Source organism: Pristiophorus japonicus, chromosome 27 (genome assembly GCF_044704955.1).
Source record: "Pristiophorus japonicus isolate sPriJap1 chromosome 27, sPriJap1.hap1, whole genome shotgun sequence".
NCBI classification, from domain to species: domain Eukaryota; kingdom Metazoa; phylum Chordata; class Chondrichthyes; family Pristiophoridae; genus Pristiophorus; species Pristiophorus japonicus.
In genome coordinates this window covers 5,593,787-5,616,028 of record NC_092003.1, presented here as the reverse complement: position 1 = coordinate 5,616,028, position 22,242 = coordinate 5,593,787, and the positions used below count along the sequence as shown (strand labels likewise).

The 22,242-nt window shown below is 47.8% G+C and overlaps 1 protein-coding gene across 4 annotated transcripts in view; it reads left to right on the top strand.

Moving 5' to 3' along the window:
* sptbn2 (spectrin, beta, non-erythrocytic 2) overlaps positions 1–22,242 on the top strand; it is a 376,681-nt gene that overhangs the window by 239,864 nt on the left and 114,575 nt on the right. The gene's annotated exons all lie outside the window — the stretch shown is intronic.

Sequence of the window (22,242 nt, the reverse complement as noted above, 5' to 3'; positions counted from 1 at the left end):
AGAGGCAGACAAAAAGCAGGAAACTATAGACCAGTTAGCCTAACATCTGTGGTTAGGAAAATGTTGGAGTCCATTAGTAAAGAAGCAGTAGCAGGATATTTGGAAAAGCAAAATTCGGTCAGGCAGAGTCAGCATGGATTTATGAAGGGGAAGTCATCTTTGACAAATTTGCTGGAGTTCTTTGAGGATGTAACAAACAGGGTGGATAAAGGGGAACCAGTTGATGTGGTGTATTTGGACTTCCAGAATGCATTTGACAAGGTGTCACATAAAAGGTTACTGCACAAGATAAAAGTTCATGGGGTTGGGGTAACATATTAGCATGGATAGAGGACTGGCTAATTAACAGAGAACAGAGAGTTGGGATAAATGGTTCATTCTCTGGTTGGCAACCAGTAACTAGTGGGGTGCCACAGGGATCAGTGCTGGGACCCAACTATTAACAATCTACATTAACGACTTGGAAGAAGGGACCGAGTGTAACGTAGCTAAATTTGCTGACGATACAAAGATAGGAGGAAAAGCAATGTGTGAAGAGGTCACAAAAAATCTGCAAAAGGACATAGGCTACGTGAGTGGGCAAAAATTTGGCAGATGGAGTATAATGTTGGAAAGTGTGAGGTCATGCACTTTGGCAGAAAAAAAATCAAAGAGCAAGTTATTATTTAAATGGAGAAAGATTGCAAAGTGCTGCAGTAGAGCGGGACCTGGGGGTACTTGTGCATGAAACACAAAAGTTTAGTATGCAGGTAGAGCAGGTGATCAGGAAGGCCAATGGCATCTTGGCCTTTATTGCAAAGGGGATGGAGTATAAAAGCAGGGAAGTCTTACTACAGTTATATAGGATATTGATGAGGCCACACCTGGAATACGGCATGCAGTTTTGGTTTCCATATTTATGAAAGAATATATTTGCTTTGGAGGCAGTTCAGAGAAGGTTCACTAGGTTGATTCCGGGGATGAGGGGGCTGACTTATGAAGAAAGGTTGAGTAGGGTGAGCCTCTACTCATTGGAATTCAGAAGAATGAGAGGTGACCTTATAGAAACATATAAGATTATGAGGGGGCTTGACAAGGTGGATGCAGAGAGGATGTTTCCACTGATGGGGGAGACTAGAACTAGGGGGCATAATCTTAGAATAAGGGGCTGCCCATTTAAAACTGAGATGAGTAGAAATTTCTTCACTGTGGGTTGTAAATCTGTGGAATTCGCTGCCTCAGAGAGTTGTGGAAGCTGGGACATTGAATAAATTTAAGACCGAAATAAACAGTTTCTTAAACGATAAAGGAATAAGGGGTTATGGGGAGCGGGCAGGGAAGTGGACCTGAGTCCATGATCAGATCAGCTATGATCTCATTGAATGGCGGAGCAGGCTCGAGGGGCCGTATGGCCTACTCCCGTTCCTATTTCTTATGTTCTTATCAGTCACCTGAGAACTCGTATTAGTGTGGAAGCAAGTCATCCTCGACTCCAGGGGACTGCCTCAGAAGAAGAATGTGGGAAACTGACTCTTATTGGTCCTTGTGCAAGGCGTGCGGATATGTGCGTAACCAAATGCCATGGTGGAGGTCATGATTAATATCATGTTTACACAAAAACATGAATACAAACCTAGATTCTGTGATATGTTTGGGACACTGAGGAAAAACTCCAGTGAAGTTTATTTCACTCCTTTGTATGAGATTACTGCTGGAGCAGCTGTGGTCAGAAGGGCAATGTATTCTGACTCTGTCTCTGTATTCTGCCTTTCTGGAGCCCCCAGAGGGATCATGGCTAGTTATGTAATTGCAGAAAACTCAGCCCGGTGCTTGTTGGGCCTACCACCTGTAGAGCAAGCTTCCCCCCCCCCCCCCCCCAAAAAACACAATTAACAGGTCAGGTTAGCACAATTCTTAATCCTGGCCGAAATAAAGTGCATCTCCCCTTTTAGAACATAAGAACATAGAAACATATGAATTAGGAGCAGGAGTTGGCCATTCGGCCCCTCGAGCCTGCTCCGCCATTCAATAAGATCATGGCTGATCTTCTACCTCAACTCCACTTTCCTGCACTGTCCCCATATCTCTTGCTTCCCTTAATATTGAAAATTCTATCGACCTCTGTCTTTTGTGCTGGGCTGCAGCCCTCCCACAGCAAACATGCATTTCTGTAGCGCCTTTCACGACCGCAGGACATCTCAATGCTCATCAAAGCTAATGAAGCACTTTTTGAAGTGTTGTCGCTGTAATGTAGGAAACGCGTCAGCCAAATTGCGCACAGGAAGCTCCCACAAACATCAAACATGTATCCCAATCAGAACATGTGTTGTTCAGCCTGAGCCTGGAGCTAGAAAAATGCCAAGTAGTCTGGGGCCTGTTCTTGGAGGCTCACTGACTTAACCAAGGAGAAGCAAGTGGCTTCAAGCCCCAAACATGCATTGCAAGCAGAGTCATGCCAAGGAGCCTGAATTGATAAAGGTACAGCCATTGTGAGCACTTAGTAACCAAACTGTACAATAGCCTCATAAAATATATCGGTGAAAGTATCTCTCGAGAATTCAGTCAATCAATAAATAAATCAATTATCTGCTCAAGGAAAGAAAAACACGGTAAAAGTCCAACCTTTAGAAGCAATGGACTGGATCCTAGGCTGTCACTATTGAGTAGGCCCTTTATAATGAAACGGTCTGAGACAGCATCATGATTGGGTGGCAACTCAAACAGAATTGCTATTTCTTGGAGGTTATAGGATCCATCATTTCTACCAGACACAATTGCTTTTAATAAAAAGGGCAGGGGTAGGAGAAATGCTCTTTGGCAATGCTGAGCGATTGCAATAGCCCGCCCACCTAAAAGCCATTGACTGGAAAGGGAGACGGAGGCAGTGCCACTGTCGCCGTTGACTGCTCCGCAATGCACCGCAACACCTAAACTTTGGAATGTAGAATTATTGTCTCACACTGATCTTATTAACACCTTGTTTTCTGCCGCAGGACATAAGTACCCGATCATTTTCCACCGTAAAGCAAGCAGTGGGCGTAGTGATTATTTCTGATGAATTACAAATAGCTTTGTGTTGATGATTGTTTGTCCAAACGTGGGAGATTTCCAGTCGGAGTTACTGGATAACAATTGGGAGGCGAACCCCGGCTGTTTCTCCACCTCTCCCCCCCTCCCCCGCCTAGACCTGTGGTCATTTGAAAGACCGAGCGTACCTTTAGCTGGCACCATGTCACATTCCCGGGACATTCCACATCACCGGGGGAAAGAGCAGAGTGGGATTAATTGGATACTCTACCATGGAGCCGGCACAGGCACAATGCGCCGAATGGCCTCCTTAACGTGCTGTATTGTTCCATAATTGGAAGTTTTGGTTTCCATATTTACGAAAAGATATACTTCCTTTGGAGGCAGTTCAGAGAAGGTTCACTCGGTTGATTCCGGGGATGAGGGGGTTGATTATGAGGAAAGGTTGAGGAGGTTGGGCCTCTACACATTGGAATTCAGAAGAATGAGAGACGATCTTATCGAAACGTATAAGATTATGAGGGGGGCTTGACAAGGTGGATGCAGAGAGGATGTTTCCACTGATGGGGGAGACTAGAACTAGAGGGCACGATCTTAGAATAAGGGGCCGCCCATTTAAAACAGCGATGAGTTGAAATTTCTTCTCTGAGGGTTGTAAATCTGTGGAATTCGCTGCCTCAGAGAGCTGTGGAAGCTGGGACATTGAATAAATTTAAGACAGAAATGGGCAGTTCCTTAAACGATAAGGGGTTATGGGGAGTAGGCGGGGAAGTGGAGCTGAGTCCATGATCAGATCAGCCATGATCTTATTGAATAGCGGAGCAGGCTCGAGAGGCTGTATGGGCTACTCCTGCCTCTATTTCTTATGTTCTTATGATTGTATGACTTTGCAACGGTTGGGTAGCTATAAAAACAGGCAAGGTGGACACGTCAAGATCCCACGAATCGCAAATGAACGAGGACAGCAAATGAATGACAGGCCAGGTAATCAGATTTTGATGAGGCGTGCACGTTGGCCATGATGCAGGGAGAACTCTACTCCAGCAAGTGCCAAGGAATGCATTCTTGTCCAGCCGAGCAGGCCCCGACTGCTGTCCTGTCTGAGACTGTACTAGTCTGCCGTGCTGAAACTCTGGCTGGCAATATGGTCCTGTACAAAACCCAGCCAAACTGGTTTAGAAAAAAAAAAATCTGTGTTTAAAAACTGCATGGAGCTGGTCAGCTTTTCAACCCATTGGAAGCTTGGTTGCAGTTAGCATCCGACATGGTTTAAACAGTCCATAAAAACAGCTTGGCTGTAACATGAGACTCCCGCAGGAAACTCTGCCTAGTCTTTCATTGAGCCAAGCCCTTTGGCAAACAGGTGTGCACTCACTGCCGTTCCAAATTCCCAGCGACAAGTGCACTTGTTGCAACTCATCGTGTTTTGGCCCCTCTAAACGCCGCCGTTGTGCTCCATAAATAAGGAGGCAGCGTTTACTCTTCTGAAAACTTAGCAGAAACAAGTAGAACAGGCCCCCGCCATTCCTTTGATGTTTGCAGGGTCAGGTTGTCCCGCGTTTATGCTTCTAATTGTGTCGCAGACTGGTGTTCTCGCCGTTTGTCTGTGAGACAGTGAGGAGTGTGGTTTATGTAGTCTCGGTATTACCGACTTGTTAAACTATTTGTAAATAGTCATTGTCTTTATAACAGAATCCAAAAAGGAAATATTACGGGATTTGAATATTTACCTGGGGGGAAAAAAAAGGCCCGTCTTCAATTTTAAAATCAAGCTGCATATAGGTTGACATTATTAGCAATTCTTTCCCGCCCTCAATCTCCTGAAAGCACTAACTCATTCTGGGGCTGTACTTCCATGGCTGCTGCTTGTTCTCGTCTAACTGGACCACATGACCCTTCAACACGTGTCATCATCATAGGCGATCCCTCGAAGCGAGGATGAATTGCTTCCACGCCAAAAAGGGATGCGTTCACAGATGTTTCAATGAAGGACCTAATATTCCAGATCCCGAACTACATCCTGAAGGGTGGAAGATGCCTGTGGGTGGATTTTTTTAACGTGGGGGTGGTCGTTGCACACCAGCCACCACACGGGGCTTGACCGAGCGAGGTCTTGGTCCAGTGGCAAGGGTTAACCAGGACGACTGGAGACCTGCTCTGCTGCACGGACCTAGTGCGCGCACATATCGCACAGTGTGGGCTGGGCCCGTGCTGCCCCTGGGCCCTCTGCTCTCCTGGGCCCTGATCGCTTCCATCTACAAGCTCATACCGCTCCTTCGCCCCTCCTGCTGTGCCTGCCCGCGCTACAATCAGCGACCTGGCTTCGCAGCCGCCGATCTCCTGCAGCACACGCTGCTCCCCGCGTATGTGCTGAGACAGAGTCCGCAGGATATTTGACTGTGGATGACATCACAGCTGAGTTCAGTCCTGTCTTCACTAGTTAATGACACACACACACACCCACATTCCAGCACTGGCTCCGGGGGCAGCTTTATTTCCCCATTTGCTGCAGTGTTTGTCATCAACCAGCTCGGCTCCGACCACAAACCCGGTCTGTCTGGCTTTAGTGCTTTGCTTGGGTGGTGGCTTTACCTGGTATCAGGAGAGATCATAACTGCGTTTATGAGCTGAGCGAGTGGGGTGGAACCAGGGAGGGTATTTACATGCTAGTTCTTCCACAACCGAGGGAATGTGTGTTGTGTCAGTGATTGTTGTCCCATCAGAGAAACAATGTGCTGCTTGATCACTGCCATGTTTTACATTGAAAGGGTGAATACAGATATTGAGCATGAACAAGACGTGATGTTTTGCCAGTACATCTTCAAAACAAAGAACTGCACTGTTCTGCCATTGTCAATATTATTCTCAGAACATTACATCTTATTACAGGATTATTGGACAGTAGGAGTTAAGCTGCGAGTTATGACTCAGGAGAAAGACTTGCATTTATATAGCGTCTTTCACGACCACCGGACGTCTCAAAGCGCTTTACAGCCAATGAAGCACTTTTTGGAGAGTAGTCACTGTTGTAATGTGGGAAACGCGGCAGCCAACATGCACACAGCAAGCTCCCACAAACAGCAATGTGTCAATGACCAGATAAACTGTCTTTTTGTTATGTTGTTTGAGGGATAAATATTGACCCCAGGACACCGGGGATAACTCCCCTGCTCTTCTTTGAGATACTGCCGTGGAATATTTTACATCCACCTGAGAGGGCAGATGGGGCCTTGGTTTAACCTCTCATGGATGAGATAGCACCTCTGACACTCCCTCAGCACTGCACTGGAGTGGGTCAGCCTAGATTTTTTTTATGTCCGTAAGTGTTTGGAGTGGGACTTGATCCCACAACCTGCTTTCTGTCTGCCTCCTTTTTTAAATTTGTGGTTTTCCAATCCGCTGGGACCGCCCCAGAATCCAGGGAATTTTCGTAGATTACAACCAAGGCATCCACTATCTCTGCAGCCACTTCTTTTAAGACCCTGGGATGCAAACCATCAGGTCCAGGGGACTTGTTCACCTTCAGTCCCATTATTTTACCGAGTACTACTACTTTAGTGATAGTTTTAAGTTTCTCCCTACCTTGATTCTCCATTATTGGGACGTTTTTAGTGTCTTCTACTGTGAAGACCAATACAAAACCTCCCTCTATGACCAAGCTTTTGGTCATCTGCCCTAATATCTCCTTATCTGGCTCGGTGTCAAACTTTGTTTGACAATCGCTCCTATGATGCGCCTTGGGCCGTTTTATTATGTTAAAGGCGTTATATAAATGCAAGTTGTTGTTCGATTGCGGCAGCGTGCTTTAAAAGCTTCAGAGTCGGAAACATCACGATGAGCCTGGCACCATGTGATGGGCGAATAGAAAAGCTGGTAGCAATATTCTCATGGGACAAAATGTTCCAGAAAATGCGTTATTGAGGAAGCTCACTGATGAGCAAGCCGAGCCGGAGGGAGTGCCACTGGGGAGATTCAGTGATGAACTGACTTGGCAGAGAAGTATATTGCTCGGGAGGCTGCCTCGGTCAGAGTGAGTATCAGTGAGGAAGCTCGTTGTTTCATTGTTTGCCATGGGGATTTATCGCTCAGTAGCCTCATTGAGAGACTAATTTAGCCAGATCATGTGTCCCTTAGGAGCCTTGCCAACAAACTGGCTTTTGATTCAGTTCTTGAATCCCTATTTTCCCTTTCATTCTTGTTTCCTTTTTAAACCCGCAACAAAAAGAAACAAAAGATGCAGTATGGGCCCCAGTCACTCGGTACAGCTCATTAATGTGAGTACATTAAAACATCTGAAACTTGCCTTCTGATGATTGTGAGAATGTTAGAATCCAGGAAATGGAAATGCCTGTGACAAAAGGCTGTGTACTAAATGACTAAGAAAAGGTGACTTGGGGTGTAAGGGATTAGGTTCTGACCTCGTGTCTGGAAGTATCATCTCTTGGCTGGCTGTAAGGGCCCTATGTACAGTGAGTTTCATTTGTGGGCATGGCCAGTTCCTGGTGGGCACGGGCCCATAAGCACAGAACGGCCTGTTATTTAGGGGTCTCACTGGAGGGGCAATGGCAACTAGAGGTTTGGGCAGTGTAGAGGGAGCTTTACTCTGTATCTAACCCCGTGCTGTACCTGCCCTGGGAGTGTTTGATGGGACAGTGTAGAGGGAGCTTTACTCTGTATCTAACCCCGTGCTGTACCTGCCCTGGGAGTGTTTGATGGGACAGTGTAGAGGGAGCTTTACTCTGTATCTAACCCCGTGCTGTACCTGCCTCGGGAGTGTTTGCTGACACTGGGTGCCTGAAATGGCAAAACACTCCAATTCCCAGTACTCTCATTCCTCCCCTGGATGGGTAAAAAATATGCAAACACAAGTATCATGCTTTTCATTTGGACATTACACGGAAATGTGCAGCACAGAAACAGGCCATTCGACCCAACAGGTCCGTGCCGGCGGTTATGCTCCTCTCGAGCCTTCTCCCATCCCTCTTCATCGAACTTTGACGACATAATCCTCAATTTCCATCTTCCTCACATACTTGTATATCTTCCCCTTAAATGCATCGATACTATTCGCCTCAACCACTCCCTGTGGCAGCGAGTTCCACATTCTCACCGCACTCTGGGTAAAGACATTTCTTCTGAATTCCCTATTGGCTTTACTGGTGACTATCTTGTATTGATGGCCTCTAGTTTTGCTCTTCCCCACAAGTGGAAACATTGGGCCCAAGTTTCGGGCCGCGCCTAGAACGGCACAGCCCCGACCTGGACGCCCGTTTTTCGCGCCACAAAGAGCGCCTAAAAAAAACTTCCAGTTTCTCCAGCTCCCTGCTGGTCCTCTGGCCCTCGGCGTGGTGCAGCAAAAGCTGAAAACAGTGCCGGGACCTCTGCACATGCGCGCTACAGTGGTCGCGCATGTGCAGTAGCTCCAGGCGCCCAAAACTGTGTGGGAGGGGCCCGAAGCACGCAGCCCCTAGCCCTGGCCGAATGGCCTCACTGAGGCTGCGTGCATAAGGCTCCTCCCACGCCCAGCTCCTGCTTCCTCCGGACCCGACTTGACTCCCGCTCCCCCCCCCCACCGACCCGATCTCCGCCCACCCCACCCCCCCAACCGACCGACTCCCTCCCCTCCGCCCCAACCCGTGCTCCCCCCGATCCGCGCTCCCGACCCCACCGGACCCGACGCCACCTACCTGTCAATCCGGTAAGTCTAAGCTCGAAGCCAGGCCCGGCCCATTCAGCTTCCCTCTCCTTTCTTTCTCTCTCTCTCTCCCTCTCTCTCTCTCTCTCTCTCCCCCTTCTCTCTCTCTCTCTCTCTCTCTCTCTCTCTCTCTCTCTCCCCCTTCTCTCTCTCCCCCTTCTCTCTCTCTCTCTCTCTCTCTCTCTCTCTCTCTCTCTCTCTCTCTCTCTCTCCCCCTTCTCTCTCTCTCTCTCCCCCTTCTCTCTCTCTCTCTCTCTCTCTCTCTCTCTCTCTCTCTCTCTCTCTCTCTCTCTCTCTCATCTCCCTTCTCTCCCCCCTTCCCCTCCCTCTCTTCTCTTACCCCTCCCCTCCCTCCCTCCCTTCTCTCACCCCCCTCCCCTCCCTCCCTTCTCACTCTCCCTCCCTTCTCACCCCACCCTTCCCTCCCTCCCCTTCCCTCCCTTCTCACTCTCCCTCCCTTCTCACCCCACCCTTCCCTCCCTCCCCTTCCCTCCCTCCCTTGTCACCCCTCTTCCCCCCCCACCCTCTCTCCCCCACTCCTCCTCCCCCTCCCCTCCACCCCTCCACCCCTCCCCATCCTCCCCCTCCCCTCCACCCCTCGCTGTCAGAAACACAGACACTGACAGACAGAGAGATAGAGACACTGACAGAGACACACTGGGGGGTGGGTGGGGGGGGGGGGGGGCATCCCAGCACGCTGTTGGAGGGCTCCCGGTGCTGCAGTCGGTAAGTAGAAAATGTTTTATTTATTGATTTAAAAAAAAAATTATTTCTTATTGTTTTTGATTGATTTATTGGTTGATTTATTTATGTTTTTATCATTTATTATTGATGATGGCTCTTTATTTGTAAAACTGAAGTGTTTAATGTTTGTAAACTTCCCTTTAAACTCCCTCCCCCCATTCCCTACGCCTGATTTGTAACCTACGCCTGATTTTCTAAAGTGTAGTCAAGGTTTTTTCGAGCGTACAAAAATCTTCACTTACTCCATTCTAAGTTAGTTTGGAGTAAGTTTTCACTGCCGAAACTTTGAAAACAGGCGTAAGTGGCCGGACACGCCCCCTTTTGGAAAAAAAAATTCTGTTCCAAAGTGAAACTGTTCTAACTGACTAGAACTGGAGCAAACTAAATGCCGACAATTTGAATTTCTAAGATACTCCGTTCTACACCAGTTGCTCCAAAAAATCAGGAGCAACTGAGGCCGAAACTTGGGCCCATTCTCTCTGTATCCACTCTATCAAAACCTTTCATAATTTTACTGACTTCTACTAAGTTACCCCTCAGCGTTCTCTTTTCAAGAGAAAAAAGACCCAGCCTGTTCATAACTTCCCTACTTTTCAATTCTATCCCTCTAGAAATAAACCCTAGTGCGCAGTTTGCTTTTTAAAAAATTGGCCTTATTAATCTGTGGCACTACCTTTAGTGATTTGTGTATTTGTATTCCCAAATCCCTCTGCTCATCCACCCCATTTAGATTCTTAGAGGACGTGAGGGCAATTGCGGATGGGTCGTACTTGCTACTTGCTCTTCTATCTAAACTACGTACACTTGAGGTCATCCAAAACTCAGCAGCTCGTGTATTAACTCACACCAATTTATGATCATCCATCACCCCCTGTGCTCGCCGACCTACATTAGCTCCCGGTTAAACAACGCCTCGATTTCAGAATTCTCATCCTTGTTTACAAATCCCTCCATGGCCCTCGCCCCTCCCTATCTCTGCAACCTTTTTCAGCCTCACAATGCCACAAGATCTCTGCGCTCCTCAAATTTTGGCCTCTTGAGCATCCCTGATTATAATCGCTCAACCATCGGTGGCCGTGCCTTCAGCTGCCTGGGCCCCAAGCTCTGGAACTCCCTGCCTAAACCTCTCCGCCTCTCTACCTCTCTTTCCTCCTTTAAGACGCTCCTTAAAACCAACCTCTTTAAACAAGCTTTTGGTCATCTGCCTTAATTTCTTCTCCTGTGGTTCGGTGTCAAATTTATCTGTTTTGTCTTGTAACACTGTTGTGAAGCACCTTGGGACGTTTTGCTACAATAAAGGCACTATATAAATACAAGTTATTATTATCTCCCTCTGACTGTTTGGGGGTCTATAGTACACTCCCAGCAATGTGATTGCCCCTTTTTTGTTCTTCAGTTCAACCCATATGGCCTCATTTGATGATCCTTCTAACATATCCTCCCATCTCACAGCTGTAATTGTTTCTTTAATACAGCACATGAGGGCACAGATAGACACGTGGGAGTACGATATTATGGCTGAAAGAAGGGCAGGTATGGTAGCTCAACATTCCTGGTTCAACAATACTGCAATACCCCCACCCCTCCTTTGTTATTCCCCCCCTCTATCCCGTCTGAAAACCCTGTACCCAGGAATGTTGAGCTGCCATACCTGCTCTTCTTTCAGCCATGTCTCAGTAACAGCTATAATCTTGTACTCTCACGTGTCTATCTGTGCCCTCAGCTCATCTGCTGTATTCCCTAGACCTAGATTGTGGGTCAGGATTGTATTATCTGAATCCAAGTGCAAATGGAGAAATAAAAATAGAATATGTCAGAACTGCACAGCAGGTCTGAGAGTTTCTGGAAAAAACAGTTTAATGTTATGAGTGAATCCCCTTTCATTAGTGACATTACCCACTTGAAATGTTACCCAGTATTTCTTTTCTCATTATTTTTTTATTGCCGATTTCCAACGCTTTTTAAAAAAAATGTCCACTGAGAGCCCAAGAATGGAAAGTTAGAATTTGTGTTGTTTTTGCTCGAGTTAAATAACCACATGGGACTGTGTCACCTGCTGTGAAGGTAATCGTGACCCTGATGGATGTTGATCGAAGTTCTGTCTGCACCAGTGACTTTCAAGTTCGGGATAGTATGTGCGACGTGTCATCGGACTTCAGCCAAGAATCAGTGGAGGAGCGAAGGGCTGCCATTAATATTACCAACACCTAATCCTGCTAAGGTTAACAGTTCTTTTGTGTATTAACCTAAATGTATTGGCGTCAGGGCGAAGGAGCGGCAAGAGTTCATAGAGGGATGTGACCGGGGCCCAGGAGAGGCGTGAGTTTGGGGCTCAGAAGAGGCGAGGGGCAGCACAGGCCAGCCCACACTGCGATATGTGAGCGCACTGGGTCCGTGCAGCAGAGCTGGGCCTCCATTCGTCCTGGTTAACCCTTGTCACTGGACCAAGACCTAGCTCTGTCAAGCCCGTGTGGTGGCTGGTGTGCAACGGCCACCCCACGTTAAAAAAATCCACGCACAGGCATCTTCCACCCTTCAGGATGTAGTTCGGGATCCGGAATATTAGGTCCTTCATTGAAACACCTGTGAACTCATCCCTCTTCGGCGTGGAAGCAAGTCATCCTTGCTTCGAGGGACTCCCTATGATGATGAGTAGAGTTTACATCGAAGGAGCACTCGGGGAGCATTCTGCTGACAGGTACTGGACAGGAGCATCTGTAAGAGTTGTAACCGCAGGCAGTAAAATAATGGGAGGATCGTCGTCTGAGTGGAAGAGATTGTGTGCACAATACTGTACGTGTATTATAGTTTTTAGGAAAATCTCTCTCTGATTTATCCGTTGCTTCCTTCTGTCCTTCCCCTGACCCCACACCATCTTCCTCCTTTTTTCTTTGCTTCCTTTATTCTAATCCTTTTCGGAGGAGGAGCCGTCTTTTCAGGTGAGACGTTAAACCGAGGCCCCGTCTGCTCCCTCGGGTGGATGTAACCGGTCCCATGGCCACTATTGCGAAGAGGGGCAGGGGAGTTCTCCCCGGTGTCCTGGGCCCAATATTTATCCCTCAATCAACATAACAAAAAAAAAACAGATTATCTAGTCATCATCACATTGCTGTTTGTGGGAGCTTGCTGTGTGCAAATTGGCTGCCGCGTTTCCTACATTACAACAGTGACTACACTCCAAAAAGTACTTCATTGGCTGTAAAGCGCTTTGGGACATGAAAGGCGCTATATAAATCCAAGTCTGTCTTTCTTTTAACCCTCACATACTCGTTCACTTCTATTATTTCCCCCATAATTAAGTTTTTTATCCAAAGTATAATTTTAGTAAATCGACATTGCACCTTTTCCTGGGCTGCGATACGTTTTCTGTAACGAGGTGCTGACATTTGCGTGCAGTACTCCCATCTACTTGTGTCTCGGACTGATTCATCAGCACTTCCTTTAGTTGCACTGATAACTCGAAGTCTTTTTTGCTAATTCCATGCATTCAAATTAAGTGATTTGAAATTATCAGGAGTAGACTGTATTGTTTGGGGAAATTTAAAGGCCCGCAGCTCACTTATTAAAATCCGTTTGAGAAATGTTATCCATTATTAAAACATATTCAGTCATTATCTGTGAAAGTGCATTTGCCCTTACAGAGCTTTGCTTTTAAAATGTACTAATTACAGCATGTGCCAAGGAGTTATGCAACGGATTAGGGATATATGCATCTTTGCCTGAAAATGCTGTGCCGTATTACAAAATGAGCCTATTACAGCTGTATTCCCAATGGTGCCACCTCTGCTGTATGTCTCAATGCTTTTCTTCTGTTGTCGTCTTCTCTGCTGAAAGACTGTAATCGATTCTATTGTTCACTGAGCTTCAACATAGGAAGAGGAGGAGCCCCCTCCCAGCCTGTTCTGCGACCAAACTCTATCTACCCGTCTTTGCCCAATATCCCTTAATACCTTTGGTTAGCAAAATCTATCAATCTCAGATTTAAAATTAACAATTGCCATTTACGGAAGAGAGTTCCAGACGTCTACCACCCTTTGCATGTAGAAGTGTTTTCTAACTTCACTCATAAGAAACATGGGAGCAGGAGTAGGCCATACGGCCTCTCGAGCCTGCTCTGCCATTCAATACGATCATGGCTGATCCGATCATGGACTCAGGTCCACTTCCCTGCCCGCTCTCCATAACCCCTTATTCCCTTCTCGTTTAAGAAACTGTCTATTTATGTCTTAAATTTATTCAATGTCCCAGCTTCCACAGCTCTCTGAGGCAGCGAATTCCACAGATTTACAACCCTCTGAGAGAAGAAATTCCTCCTCATCTCAGTTTTAAATGGGCGGCCCCTTATTCTAAGATTATGACCTCTAGTTCTAGTCTCCCCCATCAGTGGAAACATCCTCTCTGCATCCACCTTGTCGAGCCCCCTCATAATCTTATACGCTTCAATAAGATCACCTCTCATTCTTCTGAATTCCAATGAGTAGAGGCCCAACCTACTCAACCTTTCCTCATAAGTCAATCCCCTCATCTCCGGAATCAACCGAGTGAACCTCCTCTGAACTGCCTCCAGAGCAAGCATATCCTTTCATAAATAATACCCTGTACAACTGCAGCAAGACTTCCCTGCTTTTATACTCCATCCCCTTTGCAATAAAGGCAAGATTCCATTGGTCTTCCTGATCACTTGCTGTGCCTGCATACTATCCTTTTGTGTTTAATACACAAATACCCCCAGGTCCCGCCTTACTGCAGCACTTTGCAATCTTTCTCCATTTAAATAATAACTTGCTCTTAGATTTTTTTCTGCCAAATGCATGACCTCACACTTTCCAACATTATACTCCATCTGCCAAATTTTTGGCCACTCACCTTTTGCAGATTTTTTGTGTCCTCCTCACACATTGCTTTTCCTCCCATCGTTGTATCGTCAGCAAACTTGGCTACGCTACACTCGGTCCCTTCCTCCAAGTCGTTAATATAGATTGTAAATAGTTGGGGTCCCAGCACTGATCCCTGCGGCACCCCACTTGTTACTGATTGCCAACCCTAGAATGAACCATTTATCCCTACTCTCTGTTTTCTGTTAGTTAGCCAATCCTCGATCCATGCTAATATATTACCCCCAACCCCGTGAACTTTTATCTTGTGCAGTAACCCTTTTATGTGGCACCTTGTCAAATGCCTTGTGGAAGTCCAAATACACCACATCTACAGGTTCCCCTTTATTCACCCTGTTCGTTACATCCTCAAAGAATTCTAGCAAATTTGTCAAACATGATTTCCCCTTCATAAATCCGTGCCGACTCTGCCTGACCGAATTTTGCTTTTCCAAATGTCCTGTTACTGCTTCTTTAATAATGGACTCCAACATCTTCCCAACCACAGATGTTAGGCTAACTGGTCTATAGTTTCCTGCTTTTTGTCTGCCTCCTTTTTTTAAATATGTGCGGTTTTCCAATCTGCTGGGACCTGCCCAGAATCCAGGGAATTTTGGTAAATTACAACCAGTGCATCCACAATCCCTGCCGCTACTTCTCTTAAGACCCTAGGATGCAAGCCATCCGGTTCAGGGGATTTATCTGCCTTTAGTCCCATTATCTTACTGAGTATCACCTCCTTAGTGATTGTGATTGTGTTAAGCTCCTCCCCCCCCCCCCCCCCCCCCCCTATAGCCCCTTGACTATCCACTGTCGGAATATTGTTAGTGTCCTCTACTGTAAAGACTGATTTAAAATATCTGTTCAGAGTTTCTACCATCTCCATGTTCCCCATTACTAATTCCACGGTCTCGTCTTCTAAGGGACCAACATTTACTTTAGCCACCCTTTTCCTTTTTATATACCTATAGAAACTCTTGCTATCTGTTTTTATATTTTGTGCTAGTTTACTTTCATAGTCTATCTTCCCTTTCTTAATCATTTTTTTAGTCATTCTTTGTTGGCTTTTAAACTCTTCCCAGTCTCTGTCCTCCCACTAGTTTTGGCCACATTGTATGCCCTTGTTTTTAATTGGATATCGTCCTTTATTTCTTTAGTTAGCCACTCCTATAAAGTCTGGCTCGAACTTTTAGACTGTGGCCCCCTAGTCCTAGAATCCCCAACCAGTGAAAATAGTTTCTCTCTCTCTAACCTATTTGTTCCCCTTAATATCTTGAATACATCGATCAAATCACCCCTAACCCTTTTAAATTCCAGGGATAAATATTGACCCAGGAAACCGGGGATAACTCCCCATCTCTTCTTCAAATACTTTCTTGGGAACTTTTACGTCCACCTGAGAGGGCAGACTTCTCATTCAAAAGACGGTGCTTCCGACAGTATAGCTCTCCCTCAGTACTGACTCTCCGACAATGCGGGGCTCCCTCAGAGCTGCCTCTCCGACAATGTGGGGCTCCCTCAGTACCGCCCCTCCGACAGTGCAGCTCTCCCTCAGTACTGCATCTCCGACAATGCGGGGCTCCCTCAGTACTGCCTCTCCGACAATGTGGGGCTCCCTCAGTACCGCCCCTCCGACAGTGCAGCTCTCCCTCTGTACTGCCTCTCCGACAATGCAGGGCTCCCTCAGTGGCAATACGTTGCTCCCTCAGTACTGCCCTTCCGACAATGCGGGGCTCCCTCAGCACTGCCCCTCCAACAGTGCGGTGCTCCCTCAGTACTGCCCTTCCGACAATGCGGGGCTCCCTCAGCACTGCCCCTCCAACAGTGCGGTGCTCCCTCAGCACTGCCCCTCCGACAGTGCGGGGCTCCCTCAGCACTGCCCCTCCGACAATGCGGGGCTCCCTCAGCACTGCCCCTCCGACAATGCGGGGCTCCCTCAGCACTGCCCCTCCGACAATGCGGGGCTCCCTCAGCACTGCTCCTCCGACAATGCGGTGCTCCCTCAGTACCGTACCTCCGACAATGCGGTGCTCCCTCAGTACCGTACCTCCGACAATGCGGGGCTCCCTCAGTACCGCCCCTCCGACAATGCGGGCTCCCTCAGTACTGCACCAGGAGTGCCCGCCTAGATTATGGGCTCAAGTCTATGTGGTGGGACTTGAACCCACGACCTTCTGACTCAGAAGCGAGAATGCTATCCACTGAGCCACGGCTGACACCTTTCAGCTCCTTATAGCTACGGGGAAAGCTGTGGTGGGTTAAAATGACCTCTTGGCTACTTTCTCTGTCAACCTTTAACAACCTGCTTGCTGTATGCTGGGTGTGTCGATTGTTCAAGTTGCAGTGAGGCGCCCCAATGGCGCAATTTGGACAATGCACCACATGTTTTAATACTGAGTCACCGAGAAAACAAGGTCCCAAGTTCTATTCCCAGGCAGGGCTGAGTTCTGATGTCCTCAGATAGGACAGCACTTGCGGTATGTCAATTAACGTCAGCTCCTTTGGACTAAGAGACTAAATCAGTCACTGTTCCTGCTCCTGAGTGCTACCCGGTGTTCCCCTTCTGGAAAATACAAGTGTGTGACAACAACAACTTGTATTTATATAGCACCCCTAACGCAGTACAACGCCCCAAGGCACTTGACAGGAGTGTTATAAGACAAAACAAATAAATTGCTCCATGGCCTCGTCCCTCCTATCTCTGTAATCTCCTTCAGCCTCACAACCGCACCTCCCCCCCCCTCCCCCGCCCCCCGAGATGTCTGCACTCCACAAATTCTGCCCTATTGAGCATAACTGCTCAACCATTGGTGGCCGTGCCTTCGCCTGCCTGGGCCCTAAGCTCTAAGAAGAAATTCTTAGAGCCAGGTCAAAGAGGTAGATTTTAAGGAGCGTTTTGAAGGAAAGAGAGGCAGAGAGGTTTAGGGAGGGAATTCTAGAGCTTAGGGCCCAGGCAGACGAAGGCACGGCCACTAATGGTTGAGCAGTTATGCTCGAGGGCAGAATTTGTGGAGCGCAGACATCTCGGGAGATGGAGTGGTTGGGGGGAGGGAGGGGGCGGTGGGGTTGTGAGGCTGAAGGAGATTACAGAGATAGGGAGGTGAGAGGCCACGGAGGGATTTGTAAACACTGATGAGAATTTTGAAATCAAGGCATTGCTTAACTGGGAGCAAATGTAGGTCAGTGAGCACAGGGGGTGATGGGTGAGTGGGACTCGGTGCGAGTTCGGACACGGGGCAGTGAGCACAGGGGGTGAAGGGTGAGCGGGAGTCGGTGCGAGTTAGGACACGGGGCAGTGAGCACAGGGGGTGATGGGTGAGCGGGAGTCAGTGCGAGTTAGGACGCGGGCAGCTGAGTTTTGGATCACCTCTAATTTACGGAGGGTAGAATATGTGAGGCCAGCCAGGAGTGCGTTGGAATAGTCAAGTCTAGAAGTAAAAAAAAGCACGGATGAGGGTTTCAGCAGTGGATAAGCTGATGCAGGGGTGGAGACGGGCAATGTTACGGAGGTGGAAATAGGCGGTTTTAGTTATGTTGTGGATATGTGGTTGGAAGCTCATTTCAGGGTCAACTATAACAAAGAAAGATAGACGTGCATTTATATAGCGCCTTTCACGACCTCAGGACGTCTCAAAGCGCTTTACAGCCAATGAACGTGGATGTTGTGCAGTGACGGAATTGGGTTCAGCTGCAGGTACTTCAGTGTTAAAATAACCTGCCGATGTTCACTGTCTGGGCTGACACCTGAAGAATGGTCGCTTGGACGAGGCAGCAGACATCTCTGTGGGGTGGGGTGGTTTTGTGAGGCTGAAGGAGATTACAGAGATAGGGAGGTGAGAGGCCACGGAGGGATTTGTAAACATGGATGAGAATTTTGAAATCGAGGCGTTGCTTAACCGGGAGCAAATGTAGATCGGCCCTGCCCGTGAAACCGTATCTCGGCAGAGAGTTGCTGCTGTCGGGAGAGAATTGGAGAATATTGCAATTTGTGCGGCTACTGAGAATGACTCCGTCAGTAGCTGCCGGTGTTTTTTTCCGGCCATGGTTCCCACCTAGATTGTTCCCCCAACGAAGCAGTACTTTGTAATGTTATCACCAAGTGGCATCAGCGTGGCCGCTCCCAGGGCCATGGACAAGTCAAAGAGTGATGCTATCTGCAGTACCCATGGCTGCAGGCAGCATTGAATACAGCACAGGAACAGCTATTTGTTTGTGCAGCAGTTTTTATTTAAAAAAAACATAATCTGCTGTTTCAACATCCGACCTTCTCATCAAAGCCATTACACTGATGAAATAAAGATCAAAGTTAATACCCTGAAAAGATTTTCATGATTGGTGCAATAAGCATTAGCAACCATGCCGTTCGCATTTCAATCGGAGGCTTTGCACAGACCGACCTCTTTTTGTTCAGTCCGCCAACATCTCATTTTCACCGTGACGACATCCATCATTTGGAATGTGGCATCCAGTTCCAAATTATGCTGACCTGGTTATTGTTTTCGGTAGTTGCAGTACTGACTAAACGATGGAGCGGTCTTTTTCTGATTCGCAGACGGGAACGCACATGACCGGCAAAAGGACTGGGACTAGTTTTTCGGCTTTGATGGTTTCGGAGCTAAAGAGCCAGGGTCGGGATCGCTCCTCGAGACGCCTGGGGGAAAACTCACCCCCACACAAAAACATTCCCAATATATCGCCCATGCCACCACAACATAAATTACAAGAAAATGAAAAGAAAAAACAATCACGCTTACCGTAGCACAGCATTACTTCATCACCATCATAGGCAGTCCCTCAGAATCGAGGAAGACTTGCTTCCACTCTTAAAATGAGTCCTTAGGTGGCTGAACAGTCCAATATGGGAGCCACAGTCCCTAAGTAAAGCCTCTGTCAGTGTAGGTTGGATCGCCCATATTTACAGGTGGTCACTGCGGGGCGCACTTCAAGGTGTACGGGTCGGGTGGGAATCAAAAAGCACGCCGGTGTCGCAACCAGGGGCGTTGCACGCCGACGCAGCTCTTCCGGGCGGTGCTGCTCCTCGCTGCCGCAGAACCGGCCCCGAAAACCCCCGCAGGGCGCTGGAGGCTGACCGCCCGCCCAGAAAACTTCATTGCTGCCGCTCCGGGGCGAAAAACGGAGTGCAAAGGACCGGAAAATCCGTCCCAAAGAACTTGCGTTCATGCACCGCCGTTCACAACCTCAGGATGTCCCAAAGCGCTTTACAGACAATGAAGTACTTTAGAATTGTAGTCACTGTTGTAATGTAGGAAACGTGGCAGCCAATTTGCGCACAGCTATGTGATAATGACCAGATTATCTGTTTTAGTGGGCCCTGGTTAGTATGTCAGTGCCTTCAGGAAAGGAGAATGTTGGGGGGCGGGGGGGAATATAAAGAATATTCACCATTGCAGCCCAATATTGTGCACGGTCTAGCAGTTAGTGACAGGGCCGGAAATGCAGTGGCTGGGGAAGAGCTCATAGTGTATGTGATAATGCGAAGAGGAATTTTCTTGATCTACCAAAGTTTATTTTTCTGGATTTGAACCAGAGTCTGCCGAGAACAAAGCTCAAAGTAATTGCGTCAGCAGATGGTATTTTAACTTTCTTTTGGCACTCGTGTAAAATTGTATACGCGGGTAATAAACAGCAGCTCAGACTCTAACCCACAGTGTGGGTCGCTATCAGAGAAGTTTACAGAGATCTTTGTGTTGAAAAGCAGATGAGCTGAGGTGTTACTTTTGCAATTACGCAGATGACTGATCGGCTCTCTGAAAGACATTGCTACCCCATTTATATTACAGCCATAGCGTTGAAGGCAGCTCTCTGGTATATGAAATGGATTTGCTTCAAGGGTTCTTTGCTTAAGAATTCATAGGAACACATTGCTATTAAGAACTGGTTGGTTTATTAGCAAAGGTTTAACAATCACACGACACATTACCGGTTCATCCACCAGGCTCACAAGCACCTGCCCCATCGTGGATCCCCCGAACCCAACTGGCTGGGGCTTTATTGAGTCTTGTGAACATCATATGACTGGTTAAGCCACTCACAATGCAACAGCTCTAGAACTATTTTTGGTATAACTTTAAATCAAGTGCCCCCTTTTTTTTTAAGGGCTCTACAACTCTTTTAGTTAAATGCTTCCAACCCGTCGGGAAATTGAACCTCAATCGCCCGCGTGACAGGCGGGGCTGCTCACCACTATATACTAACGAGGAACTGACAATCAACAGCTCCACAACTATTTTTGTAAAAATGCTGAGAACCGCAGTCGGCAGGATGCGAACCCGCGCAAGGAAACCTCAATGGATTTCTAGTCCATCGCCTTAACCACTCGGCCACGACCACTAACTCTGTGAGCATCCTCACAGGTGCACACATTACAGTATACTTGCCTTCACAGACAAAGAGCACCAACTACTGAGGTGAGATTGTTTCCAAGTCTGCAGGAGCAAAGCACAGTTGACTAATGGCTGCAAATCCCAATGAATCACCCTCTTCCCATTCACTCTCAATGGACCAAATCCCTTTCCATTCATTCCTATTGTGCCGGATCCAATAGACCAACTCACTTCACTCGAATTGTAAAGAGCTCTGGTCGCAGCATAAAAAATTCCCCAATTGTAATGCACACCAAATATAATCAAATCTATTACCAACTCTCATTTGGAGAAGGCGACACCACCTAATCTAATCACTGCTGTGTATAATACATCTTTGTGTTCATTCGCTTCCTGTTGTGCTTGGTGAGAGTGTACAGCTTGTTTAATCAATCATTCAGTGGCACCTCAATTTGATCTTGCCTGCATTGTGAAAATTACCTTCCCGCCGTAGGTTCAATCCAAGCAGAGCATTACCCAGTAATTGTCAGCCGTGGCTCAGTGGGTAGCACTTTTGCCTCTTGAGTCAGAAGGTTGTGGGTTCAGGTCCCACTTCAGGGACTTGAGCACATATATCTAGGCTGACGCTCCAGTGCAATACTGAGGGAGCGCCGCACTGTCGGAGGGGCAGTACTGAGGGAGCGCCGCATTGTCGGCGGGGCAGTACTGAGGGAGCGCCGCACTGTCGGAGGGGCAGTAGTGAGGGAGCGCCGTACTGTCGGAGGGGCAGTAGTGAGGGAGCGCCGCACTGTCGGAGGGGCAGTACTGAGGGAGCGCCGCATTGTCGGCAGGGCAGTACTGAGGGAGCGCCGCATTGTCGGAGGGGCAGTAGTGAGGGAGCGCCGTACTGTCGGAGGGGCAGTAGTGAGGGAGCGCCGCACTGTCGGAGGGGCAGTACTGAGGGAGCGCCGCACTGTCGGAGGGGCAGTACTGAGGGAGTGCCGCACTGTCGGAGTGGCAGTACTGAGGGAGTGCCGCACTGTCGGAGGCGCCGTCTTTCGGATGAGACGTCAAACCGAGGCCCCGTCTGCCCTCTCAGGTGGACGCAAAAGATCCCACGGCACTATTTCGAAAAAGAGCGGGGAAGTTATCCCCGATGTCCTGAGGCCAATATTTATCCTTCAATCAACATAACAAAAACAGATGATCTGGGTCATTATCACATGGCTGTGTGTGGGAGCTTGCTGTGCGCCAATTCGCTGCTGTGTTTCCTACATTACAACAGTGACCACACTCCAAAAGTTCATTGGCTGTAAAGCGCTTTGAGGCGTCCGGTGGTGGTGAAAGGCGCTATGTAAATGTGAGCCATTCTTCCTTTCTAACCAACTATCTGACTTACTGCTCAATGACATGGCCCAGTGCCGCTGCAGTAAGCCACAACGGTCAGAAGGCCCAGGATTCACATTCTGGTTTGGGGCTTTTTGTAATAATAAAAAAAACACATTTTTATTTAAACACTATGGTTCCCCAATCTTGGACCATTTAGGTGGTTTTGTCGTGTGTTTAACATTATGTTGTGTTAATTGCCATTTTGCAGGCA